This window comes from Homalodisca vitripennis, chromosome 5, assembly GCF_021130785.1.
Source record: "Homalodisca vitripennis isolate AUS2020 chromosome 5, UT_GWSS_2.1, whole genome shotgun sequence".
In the NCBI taxonomy this organism is placed as follows: Eukaryota; Metazoa; Arthropoda; class Insecta; order Hemiptera; family Cicadellidae; genus Homalodisca; species Homalodisca vitripennis.
In genome coordinates this window covers 17,345,134-17,358,348 of record NC_060211.1, presented here as the reverse complement: position 1 = coordinate 17,358,348, position 13,215 = coordinate 17,345,134, and positions in this window count along the sequence as shown.

Below are 13,215 nucleotides of genomic sequence, written 5' to 3'. Positions count from 1 at the left end.
GGTTACCACCGGCCTGTGCATGGATATCATCAAACTGGTAAAAAGTGTTTCAATCACGACAGGAAAATGAACTTACGACATCTTCAACTCCGATCAATAGTCCTTAGACCTCTCTGCCATCGGCTGTCCCAAGTATATAAGGCCAGGTGAATATATCGACTCTAAATTTAAGTAATGGGATTAATTATCTTTTCAGGCGAAGTTAAGGTTTGGAAGCCCTCTTTAAAACTTAACCTGAAGACTAATGGCTTTAAAATACTTTCGAGAAAACCATGGCATCTCAAATTTTTTTGTAAAACCCTATTATTTGTACAATTTACAATTTATTCCTTCCCTATTTAAAAGTTTATTGTTACGATATTGTATGAAAAATTTATTTTTTTCAACAAAATTTAATATTTTATTTGCTGATATATTATTATTATGATTTTTTTTGCTAAGGTAATTTTAAACTTGTACTGTGAGTTATCACATTTGTTAGTAAGTAATAAAACCACGATTAGTACAGCTTTATATATGGAACCTTGTACAAATATTTTATTCTTCTACATTCAGTACGAGTTTAAATATTTATTCCAAGCGCTACCAGGATGACACCGAGAGGCTCTTATAATACAGCTCAGTGAAACCAATTTTATGACCCATAAATCTTTAAGGCTTTAACACTGCTACAAGTAACAGTGAGGTTCTAAATTTTTTAGTGACTAGGTTTAGTTCACACTTTACATAGTGAAGGAAACAGGATTTTTCCGGACATTTGCCATCGTTCAGTGAAACAAGAAAACAGTAACACTACGTTTCGAGATCTGCAATCTGATCTCTTCTTCAGGTAAAGAACTAACCTAATACATAATTACAAACTAGGTTAAAATAAACAAATCTTACTAAAGCGTTGTGGCACGCCTAAGTCAGGAATCACAAAGTACATGTTGTTGTCAACTTCACTAACACTAAAGACATGCACTTAATACAAAACTATACAAAACACTAATCATTAAAACTAAACTACGGAATACAGGTCACAATACGTCTTCACTCGTCTACTAACCACCTACGACTGACCAGAGGGACTAGCCAATGGCAATCGTGACGGCTGGCTAAAACAAGATGGCGGAAATACAAGGGAAGGGGAACAGGAATGGGCCCTTTCGTTATTATTGGTTCATGCGAGATGAACTTTCTTAAAACCATATTGTGACTCCGCATTGGTTTATTACAAATATCCGATCCGTTTTGATACTTTTGGTTTTCTCTTTAGTTCATTTTTTTAGAATTGGCAACCAAAGCGGCCTAATCTCGACTGATGGTTGACTGATTGGTTGGTCTGCCAATTTAAATGTATGTTGCCTCAATTAATTTCCTTTTGAAGAAATGTGGTTCCCGATGTATTATGTGGGCTTCATCCCAATTCATATGATGGTCTTCGGACCAACAATGGTGTGCAATTTTTGACTTTTCTGTGAAACCCTTTCTCGTGTTTTCTTTGTGTTTCTTTTATCCTTACGTTTAGTGGTCTTTTTGTCTCGCCTATGTATTCCCTATTGCAGCTACATTTTAATACTGTAAACACAGTTTTTGGAATCCTGTGTGCCATTTTTTGGTTTTGTTTTTACGAGACTTTGTCTAAGAGTGTTGTGTGTTTTTAAACGCGGTTCTAATGTTGTACTTTCTATCTACTCTTCTAATTTTCTCCGATAATCCCGGCACATAAGGGATTTACATAAACGCAAATTTATCACAATTCTGTTTTTTCTGACTCAGGAATGATTCTTCTGGTTCGTTTGCACTTATTAATTACTAATTGAGGGTATCCATTGCTTCTGAGATCCGATTCAATTTTCTTAAATTCTTCTTTTAGTCCATCTTTATCTGAGCACAAGCTCTTTGCTCTATCAAACAACGAGTAGGCTACTCCTTCTTTGACAGATTTTTGATGGTTGGAATGATAATTTAAATATTTTCCTGTGTGTGTTATATTTCGAAAAAACAGTTGTCTTAAGGGACATCCCTATCTCTTAATACACACACATCCCAAAAAGGGAAGCTTGTTTTGGACTTCCACTTCCATTGTGAGGCGGATGGAAGGAGAAATACTATTAATGCGATTCCAAAAATTATTTAATTCAATGTCTCCATGAGAAAAAATAACAAAGGTATCATCCACATACCTCCACCAAATCTTCGGTTTGAACTGAGCTGAAGCCAAAGCTTTTCGCTCGAATTCCTCCATAAAGATATTGGCGAAAATAGGAGACAGTGGAGAACCCATTGCCATCCCCTCATCTTGACGGTAAATTTTACCCTCTAACTTGAACACGAAAGGCTTGAAAAAACTGATTGTATTATTAGAGTGTTTATTTTCAAAGTAATTGAAATAAGTTTCAAGTTTTCAAATATTCTTATTTTTTGGTAATTGGTAATTTTTATTTTTAATAAAGGTTACAGTAGTTGGCCGAAATGATTTCAGAGAGCTCCAGATTGTGAGTATTCACTAGTGAATAAAAGTGAAATATTTATGTAAATAACGTATTTACCAATCTACGCACCATTACGAGATAATAAGTTACCTTTGAGTATGAACTGATCCGGTAAATTGTTAAAGTTCAATATAATAGAAATCTTGAATAAAGGTGATGTAAAGTTTACCTTACTCGACAAAACATCAATACATTAAAGAACTAGGATAATTTATCCATCACCAATGGCATTACAAGCTTATGTGGTGAAAGTTTATATTCTAAGTATTTCAATGGAATGTGAATTGAAATATCAGAGGTATTCAACTACAGGAAAGTATAGAACTATTATTTTTGCTAGTCAATATTTAACAGTTCCAGTGTATTTTATACACGTGTAATCACTTATGCTGAACTGTGCTATATTCAAAACAGATTAGTTTGAAATTTAATTAATGGATGGTACATTGGCTAAAAAAAAACATTGTGAACAAATATGCAACGTTTTGTTTCCGAAACTAAAGTTGTTAATAAAAATTACACACTGATAAAAGTCGAAATAAAAATGGTTTCGCAAATATTTTCCTTAATCCAGGAAACAGCAGTTAATTAAGCTTGTAAGACTTTATATTATCAATTATTTTTAATACCGAATGTGTACTTAAAATATTACTGGCTGAGCTTTATAGAGTAAAAACCCTTGAACGTTATTTAAGAGAAAATTGGTCAGCGTATGCTTCCAATACAGAAAGAATGATGAGGTACTAAAATATTAAGTTTGAACCAATAGTAACTTCGGCAGTTAATAGGTAGCAAAGGTTGTATTAAATAAAAACCTACTTTCTTCGTTGAATAAAGAGTCATTTTCTTCAGAATAATATTAAAAATAACGTCATCATTTGTCAGACACTTAACTTCGTTTCGAGAAATTTCTCAACAAAAAAAAACAAAAAAAAACAAGTACGTGGTAACTAAAAACTGCACGCACGAACGTATGTGTCTGTCTGTAATCATTTTGGGTGTAATTGTTAGTTTTAACAATAATTTGGAAATTTAGTTTAGTATTTTTATTTTACACATGATACATTTTTAGTGGAAGCTACATTTCAAGTGGCAGGTGATAGTTTCAAATGAATAAATAATACATAATCGTTTAAAACATAGAATTTAATCAATAATTGTACTTAAAAACTTGTTTGAACTGTTTAAGCATCATTAATGTAGCTATACCCGATCAAATAAATAAATATTTAACATTTAATATATTAAAATAAAAAATTAGCAAGTAATAAAATTATCAAATTTAATGCCACAGTAGGACCAATATAATAAAATTGAATGTATGTGCCTCACCAGCAGATTTAATGAAAAAAACTCGTTTACTGAGTGGATAAGCCATCCATGTGAAAACTCACAGAGCCCTTCCCTGAAGGCTTTAATTATAGAATCTTTTTGAGAGTACAGAGGTTAATTTATAAAAAAGCTTCCTACTCACATAGTAAGGGGACGTTTTACTATAAAAATTGGTTTTTTTGTATATTTAGGGGAGTCATATTATTATTATGCCCTTTGTCATATGATGTCTGAGATTAAAAAAACGTACAGGAAATATGGAAGAGTTTGGTTAAACAAATTTTAGTATTTTAAATACGTTAATACATTAAGAGGTGGAGGAATGTGAAACTTTGAAAATATAAGTTTTATAAACAAGATTATTTACGTTATAAATGACGAATTATCCTTTTTTGCATTATGAAAGTGCTATGGCTATGAGCTCCAGAAAATGATACCCACCGTCAGACGGCTGTGCACATAGCCATGATCAAAACTGTGCACAGGTCTACAATATTATTGAAAGTGTAAGACTTATATAGTGATTTCTTCTTAATGTATTTGAAATATTACTCAGGTGGAGCTCTCCATGCAATGTTGATCTCGATGTGGAGGCCAAAGGATTTTACTTTAGGAGCAGCATTTAATATAGGTTCCACATATGGATCGTCCACCCTGGCACTTCTGTGGTAACTAAAGTTTAATTCCATTGGAAATGTGTTTTCATCATTAAAGAGAAGACCATTATTAGATAATCATTTCTGCAATGATGTGTTTTCTTTCTAGAATAATGTAGCAACTGAGACATTTTAACGAAAACTGTTATCTGTGTAACAGATAAGAGTGCTATTTATTAGGCACATAGGGAGGTCATTAATATGAATAGTATATATAATTAGTGCAAAAATAGCGCCTTACGGAATTCTTTGTTTCACGTTGAATTTTTCATAAAAAATGTCTTGTGAGACAGGTAAAACATTTTAGAAAGAATTATCTATGGAATTGTAAACTTCACCAAAACAGCATTCCATGAATCATTCCTATACGGAACAGACTATGCTTTTATTTTTGCCGAACCCAAATTGAAACTCATGAAGGAAGGAGTGCTTTCAAAGTAATCTGTTTTTTCGAAGACTCTCGTTATTGCAGGAAAATATACATATAGTTCTATATTTCTGTACTGATTTCGGGTCAACTCTTTTTTAGGCAAAAAACAGCAGAAGGTAATTATGGGTTTTCCACCATTTTGAAAATAAGATCTATTACGTTTATTATGAATGGTGCAATATATGGTACACGTTATTTTACTATGGAGGGAGGAATACTATCTCATCACCCGTTTCATAGGATTTTATTTCTGAACAAAATTTCAGCAGTTTATGTTCATAAATATGTTGAAATATTGTGATTATAATTTGGGTTTCTCCCTCACTTACTCTTTCTAGAGCTATTGAGGATTAAGGGGAACATTTATATTGTTGTACAAAATTTTTGTATATAAAATAAATTTTAATCAATTGTTCTGAACTTATGAAACCTCTATCAGACTATTTGTTTTAAATGTTTCTGCATTGTGTTTACCTCCTGAACCTTACTGATCAAACTGTTCCTTTTAGTTATCTGTTCATCAATGTGTGCAAAACTTTCGTCTTTTGATTTAAATCTTTAGTCATCAGTTTTGCAAGAACCATCCAGAGTTTATTTTGTAACCAAAAGCTGTGATTCCAGCGGTATTGTCGGGTGGCTGTAGCTTGGAGAGGTTGGTTCAGGGGAAAACAAAACTGGCGTACGTGATAATTATCGCATTATCAGTGCTTTCCGGGATTTCTTAAGGTTAACAACTCAGTGTAGTAGTGTTCATGAGTGTTAACACGTAAATCCTCGCTGTGATTTCCATAAGAAGACAGTCTCTTAGGAGTTTAATTAAACTGTTTAATACAAATACTAACATTAGTTTTATATATATATATATATATATATATATATATATATATATATATATATATATTTATTTATTATCTATGTATCTTACTATTGCGTACTATATGTTTGATTTCAGGCCTAGGTTCAAGAGAATTCTTGATATATGTAAGTTAAAAGTGTGATAACATTATTTATGTCAAAACATTTTATTTTACAGCCTTTATGGAAGTTTTGTATGTTCCTAGTCTCCAAACAGTATATACAGTTTAATGAAAATATAATCTTTTCATAATTCACTACTCAGCTTAAAAAGTTTGTTTACTAACTTTTTCAAAACGTGGCACAATCGTCCTCTGTGAAAAACGTTTTACTGTTTATTTCATTTGAGTAATACAAGTAGATAGGGATTTGGGGTCTGTATATGACAAATAAAATGAAATTGAAAAAATGTAGTATGTTAGGTAAAAGTAAAGTAACAACGCATTGTTAATAATATATGTTACATGAAATCGAAATAAATTTGTAACAAGAAAAAAGTGTAGAATGTACATAATATGTTCCCCATTATTCTACATTATTTTATACCCAGGTTCGGAGAAAAACTGTTAAATATGATACGATTTTAACAAAGTTGAATTGTTTTTACATGCCTCTTAAAGATATTACGGTTGGAACTTTCCACAAATGGATGGAATTATCCACCAACTAATTCTTTAATGTTCATTGTTGGGTTTGAGAACACCTTCTATTAGATAAGTAATTATAGGAATTGAAATTAAATACAATTCTATCATTCACAATCCTTCCATCGTCAAAAATAACCTTCAAACAAAGAAAACAATTCCAACTTCACTTTAACAATCTTGCAAGATCAGAAAGTTTCGCATTTTTAAAATATTCCAAAAAAAATAGTGCCTACCTAGATTTATCATAGCCTGAACATTTACATTAGCCCTATTTTGATAGGAAGAGCAGGCAGTGAACTATATAACAGTTTAAACATGAGTGTGACCTTATCTGCATTTATATAGGGTCTCAGTCAACACTACCCTTCTGAGCCCTTCTTATTGCTTCTTTCCATCTGCAAATATTACCGATTGTTTTTTTCGATTTGGCCCAAAATATTTATTACATTTCCAAACAGGGTAAAATGTTTTCTAGTTATAATAAATTGGAAAGCATATTAATATTTGGCTAAATAAAATAATTTTTAATCATTTTTAATAAAAGTGTAGAAATGAATACAGGTATAAAGTAGTTAATTTATTACGTCATACAAAATTAATGTTATCGTGTATTGTTTTGTATACATACTTTTTACGCTACTGTATGCCTTCAGGGTAAATTACATAAAGAAAATACAAGAACCGGTTGGATATTACTTAACCGAGTAAAATTTAATACCTGCAGAAAATTAATAAACTAAATGAAATATGTTTTTACATTTCATTACTAGTTTCAAAGGTGACGTTTTCCAGGTGAGTTTGCAATTACTGGAAAAAACACACAAAGTAGCTGGGGCTTAACTCTACATTCATACTGGAAACAAGTTATCGAGCCCCGCAGTAGAACTTATTGAACGATTATTTTCATCACGATTTTAAAAGATTATCTAAAATTCATGTTCCAGTAATTATTTTACCATAAGAAAACGTGACACTATTTTATAGCTCATTTTGGTGTTAAAATGATCTGTTTGAACATGGGACTGCCAAAACCAATAACGGTATCATACTGAATTTGAGTTGTTTATACAGGGAAATATATGTTCACATTGAGGAAGAACTGTTTAAACAAGGAAATTAATGCTTGGGAGAGGGAAAAAAGCTGATTTAGATACGAGGGAAAACGATGATGTTTGCAGTCGGCATTCCACAAAATTCCAAAACTTTCATTTGTTAGGTAAGAGATGATGAATGGAATAAATTAGGACATCCGCATTAATTTCCATGAGAAAAGAAATGAATTTATGCTTTATGTAATATTCTCTTATATTTTTTGCAATACCCACTTAGATTTTATAAATTGTAGTTTGTAAATTTACGATCTTGATGGGCAGAGAACCAAAGAGCAGAGAATATTTAATTTGTAGAACCAAGCATATTTTTCATGAGGACAAATAATATAATATTATTGAGCCTAAATTATTTTATAATTAATAAAAAGATTCTAATCATATTCAAGTGGACTCACGTAAATATTATAAAATGTATTTTTTATTATATTTTATAATTTTTCTATATTATTTTAATTAATCTGAATTATTTTATATTACCAATTTATTTTATTTTAAAATTAAAACTAATTGCATGTTGCATTTTAATGTTACATTGTATTTTTTTACAAGTATCACACCCTGCATGATTATAAAATTTAGAACAAGAATAGTTCACTAAATGAAAAACTCCGCATAATTTTTAGTGTGATATGCTTATTTGTATCATCGGTTTGATTCTTAAACGGTATTGTGAGGCCTCTGTGGGATGAACTCAGTGCACGTCATTTCGTTCCGACACATACGACACATATTTGTTGTGGAAAACTAAGCTTTGTAAACAGATAGTAAAATATGGTTTGGATATTTTCGTTAACCCACTTTCAACAAATAAAACGGTTTACATAGGAGCGATTTAATATGAGCAAAGTGTTTTCCTACAAAATACAAACACTGAAAAATTTTCTAGAATTTTAAGAGATTTCACGGTATAGGAAAGATATTGTGTTAAATTTCAGTAGTAAGGCATCAAAAAACAAAACTACAGATTTGGTGTAGAATTCTAAAAATTATTATAACTATGACTTTTTTGTAAGTGATTCTTTAAAAATTCTTTACTAATTTAACGTTTTTGATACTTTGTAAGGTATCAACATAGTGACCGTACAATTATTTTTATAAATAAACGTGATCTAACCATTCCAATGTTTCTCAATGTTATTTAGGTGGATTGCAACAAAATCAAGTAAACCATAAAACACTCTATATCGTTAACACAATTTAAATTCTGGACATTTAAAAGATTCCAGAGTGTATATATTGTCAATGTAACAATTATATAACATGTCACCATTATCCACCATACCTCGAATGTACGTTCAGAAGTAGTAACCAAACTTCATTTTCACATTTCTAGGTGACAGTCTCAAATGAAATTTACCTTTCATTATACTTAGTTAGCTAGGATAAACTTATAAATTTTACAATACAAAATTAAATGAAAGGATGCAACATACAAATGTATAAAAAGCAACAGTCAATTCAAATATATATAATGTACTACTTTACTTATTATTAAAAATCTCAGTCTAACATTTGTTGACTGAAGGTTTGTCTCAACAAGAATTGGATCGTGTAAGATATATTTTGAACGGAACATATAAACGATATCTTGTACAAGTAAAAATAGAGTAATGTGTGTAAGCACTTTGGTTGTAAATAAAAGTTATAAATATCATTGCTTGTAAGCAAAATTAGAGTTCTTGTACGTTTACAGTACATTATTTTTTATATAGGTAACACAGATAAATTTAAGGTGGTCTGTGTGCAGAGGTTTAGGTCAAGTAGGTCAATATTGAGAAGTGCCATCAGCCTCAAGTACTTACAGACAGCGACTGACCCGATAGATCGTTGCTGTTTCCAGCGAAGTGGAAATATTACCTGACGATATTTTATCTATAAGGTAAAAGGCACAGAATAAAACACATAGACTTTTATATTATACATTTGTCACACACAATGAGATTCATTATTTCTTGTAACACTGAGTACATAAAATTTTGTTTTGTATAGGTCAAGTAACCTACGGGAAAATATATGTTATATTCTACTGGTGTTGTTACATTCTACTTAAACTTCCTCGTTGTTATTATGTTACAGATTATCTAACAACAAGCTCCATGTGTTCTGAAATGTTTAAATGATTCAATAACTGATTTTTTTCATGGTTAAGCTAATGCTATACAAGATATTCAATAACCGTATCAGATCATTTCACAGGAAAGATATTTATCTAAAAATATTGTATGCAAAAAGATCATTCTACGATGGAGAATATATTACTGAGTTGGCCACTGTAATATTAATACAGACTTTAAAGTTATATAAATAGTTCAAATATTGTTTGTTATGTAAAGAATTGTTATTTGTAGAATGAACCTGTTATTATAATAATATTTGATCTAATGGCCACTAGTTTGAGTTAGTATTATAAAAGTCCTAGCAGTTTGAAAGGTCTGAGAACGAAACCACCAGCTTAATTGTTTGCTGAACATTTCCTATAATTTTAACAGTGATTTTGGTGTATTTACAACCAGATGAACATTTAAGGTTGCCCACTTACTTCATATACTTATTTACTAGTTACGAATACGAGCAAGAATAATACGATATGATTGAGCCTGTATTAATGTTGAACATAAAGAGGAATATTAAACAAATATTTTATTTTAGGTATAAAAATAATTTCATCCTAAATTAACTTTGCACATTTATACGATTAAGGACTGGAATAATTAGTCATTAGGGGCAATTATTTAATTAATGGAGAACTTTGCATGTTTCATGGATAAACCTGGTTCATTATACTGGACTGTGATGGCTTATGCTTTCAAGGTGATGCATAAGCCGATGATGCAACACAATGTTAGCCTCTTTTTGGTACCTTTTCGCTGTACAGAATACGACTTTTCTAATTAAATAGGTAAATATACCTTTAATATATCTTAATATTCAATACGGCGGCTATTACTTAAAGTTATATTTTTACTAATTATCTCTCAGGTATTAGGCATCATGGAGCAAATTCATAGAAGTAATTTAGAACTCTCAAATGATATAACATATTTTTTTATTTATAAAATAATCTCTTTTTTAAATTTTGTAGCATTTAGGATAGCGGCAGTACAAGTTTTAGACAATTCATGCGTTAATACATTCTATGGCATTAAAAAAATTAAAATTTTTTATATCATAAGGTGATAGAGTGTCAAATATTTTCAAGTGTAACATATATAAGAACACACACTATTAAAGGGGCGCCATACGATTTATGTAACTTATAATCAAACCTAATTATCATATTTCGAGTTGATAACCGCGAGTTAAATTTACCTTTCTTTGTAACGTGTTGGGCAGGATAATCTTAGATATATAACAAACTTTGCAGTGGCGTCAATTGGTAGATTAGGTGACGCTAATCAATGGGTGAAGCTCCGCCACTGTAATTATTAAAGTGTATAGACGTATACTTATTATTGGCATTTTCGATCGAACATGTGTTGACTGAAGATGAATTTTCACAGCGAGGACGAAATACTCGAAGAATTAAATGGTTTGAGCAATATATTTATGCTGCTAAAACTGGTGTAATAAGCACAGGTGTAAATAAAAGTAATAAATCATATCGATTCTAAGTAAGTCAGTGCTCAGTGATGTAAGTTTACTGTACATTTATTTTTATGTAGGTTATAACGATAAATATAAGATGGGCTGGGCCAAGTTATTCAGTGAGTCAAGTAGGTCAATATTGAGAAGTACCGTCGGACTCAAGTACTTACATACAGCTACTGACCCGAGGTTTATCATAGCTTTTTCCAGTGAAGTGGGTATTATTATCCGTTCATAACACCTTGTAACACTAAGCGCACAGAAAATATTGTAAATAATCAAATGGAGAACACATTGTGTTGCTACAGTCTATTTCAACTTCGTCTATAACTTTATACACAATCTTATCGCACGTTGAGCGTATTAATCTGAATGCAACTTTTGAATAATTTTTTCAACTTCATACTAAGCGATGTATTAAGTTATACAATCTGGGAATTTGACCAAAGGAAAGCTATTCATACATATCGAGTGAAACGAATACTATAATTTCCTTTTGTTAAATAAATAGTACTCTATAGAGAAAACAGGCTTTGCAGTGGCGATTATAAGATTGGGTTGCTATGGTAAACAAAAATTGTCTTAAAATATATAGAATAGCACATAAAAGATGCAAACTATGAATTTTATAGAGTACTGAAAACTCTGGTTGTTATTCTTGTAGTAAATTTTCTGACTGACAACGAGATTATGACAATTTCAGGTAAGGAACTCCTCGGTTCCAGAAAGATTTCCTCTTCCAATACACCTGGGGGACAAAATAACTTCCTGAAGTATAAATCCTTGCACAAGATTTCTAGTAACCACTAAAATTTAAGCGTATTCTACGGAAATATGAAACATAGTGGGACTAACCTAAAATCTCTACAACCACCAATTTCTAGATCCTATCTATTACTGAAAGCAACCAATTTTGTGGAGGTCGAGACCTCCGGAAATTCAAAACTCCAGAAAACCTTAATCTATAGAAGAATACTACAATAAATGGAAAGTTATAACAATAAACAATATGTAACAACTACTGTTAAAATTCTCTAAATACGGCAAGTGTTAAGCAGTGGTTATCTGTGCTGTGAATCTCTAAGTGAATGTAAGTGAATCTCGTTGCTAATCAGAAATTTATTTTATGAAAACAAAGAGGTACAAATTACAAAACAATTATGAATAGTGTACTGTTACGGCTTTGCACGCTAATTGATGTTGAATTATAATGATGTCATAAGCATAGTACTAATGAATTGATGATTTGATTTAAGGTAAGAGATAGGCATTTGAAGATATTTGTATTAAAATTTCCGAGGGTACATGGCTCAAAACATTCAAGAAGCATCTGAATTTGTTTTAGCTAAGAGGAGTACTTTTAAAATTGAGTGTGGTACCTTTATATTATAAGGTAGTATTATAATTTTTAGTCGTTAGTAGAAAAACGTATTATTTCAATGTATACAATAAAATTAAAAACAATCGTACTTTTTTTGACAGTAACAAAAAGGTACTATCCATTAAATCTCAAACAAATGATTAATTTAAATCCCTAAAAAAGAAGCATATGTCTTATTTGCTTCACTATCCTAGTTTGTAACCTTGGTTTTCATATGTATAAATTATACATATCTCATCGGATGTTATTACAAACCTGACCAGTGTTTTCCCTTTATAAGTGCAAAACAAACTTGATGTACCCTCAATGCTTCCTCACACATTAACAATTAATTGCACTTTGTGTCGGGCGGATTGCTCTGTGATTCCATTTCCAATGGTCAGAGGGTTGCTGTTTTTCTCAAATTATAGACATGGAGTAAAGAATAAACCAGTCATTAAGTTATATTTCTCCCTCTAGTTTGTTTCTTCAGCAGATACTAGAAATAATACGTCACTAAATATTTAACTATATCGGGTATGTTACGTGCTCATATTAAATATTTTGATAATAATTCGCAATGATAAAATACAAGACCAGATTTAAATAAACAAGATTTTCCATTCGGGGAAACTGAGATACCGCAAACCCCTCATTACTTCTCTCGTGTATTTGCAATTCACTGTTGAATGGTAGATCGAGAAATGTCAAGTACCTTGTCATGTGATGAAGCATACTTGTAAAACTTCCGAGTGTTGGAG